This window comes from Hipposideros armiger, unplaced genomic scaffold (assembly GCF_001890085.2).
Source record: "Hipposideros armiger isolate ML-2016 unplaced genomic scaffold, ASM189008v1 scaffold_1185, whole genome shotgun sequence".
NCBI lineage: Eukaryota > Metazoa > Chordata > Mammalia > Chiroptera > Hipposideridae > Hipposideros > Hipposideros armiger.
Window position 1 is genome coordinate 128,296 of NW_017732535.1, and position 925 is coordinate 129,220.

The following is a 925-nucleotide window of genomic DNA, read 5'->3' on the forward strand; positions in this document are numbered from 1 at the left end:
GCCTGGGCATATGCATGTTCATTATTTCATTTAATCCTTGCAATACACCTTGGAGGTGGATATTGCTAGTCCCAAAGTCCAGATGGAGGAAAAGAGGCTCAGAGAGGTGTGAGATTGGCCAAGGTCACACAGCCTGTGCCTTTGCAGCAGGTCAGAATCAGGTACTTGCCTTAGAGGCTGTGAGAAACTACCAGCCATGCCCGGGGCGCTGGTTGACCTCCTCCTGTACTTGAGGGCTGGGTTTCTAAGGCAGCCCAAGCTCCTCTAAACAGTCAAACCGCAGCGGGGACATTTGTTTGTGAAATATGTCACCGTGTGCCAGCAGCCTAGAATCTTTCCAAAAGTTTCTCCAAATCCAACAGAATACATATCAGACTTTTTATTGCCCACCACATAATAGGAATATAACTTATTACTGTTGGAGTGCCAGACTTTCAGCAGCCTCCATAAATCTGGCGCTCCAATTGACTCCATATGTATTTAAGCAAAAACCGGCCCACGTAGGGGAGCAGTGGATGTAATTGGAATGTGGAGTGGGGCTTCTGGATTAATCACATTCGGAATATTAACTGTGCATTATGCTGATTTCCTTGTGAATCTATTCAGAAGCCCCAGCGTGTGTACCTGACTCAGGCTTATACAATCAGAATAGCAAATGTCCTGAATTTCGGGTTGGAAGCAGTCCCAACTGCAGCGTAGGAGGCCAAGTTTCATTTTTTCTGAGAAAAAGAATATTTCAGGCCTCTCCAGGAGGCCTCAAAACACAATGTATGGCTTTCCGACACCAGGGAAGAAGCAGTGTTTGTTTTCAGCTGCCTGGTTCAGAACGGATTTTGCTCAAAGGCCATTTTTGAGTGAATTCTTGGAGGATTTTTCTGGCCCTGGAACTTCTTTAGGGATAAGCCACCCTATGATTGTCTTTACC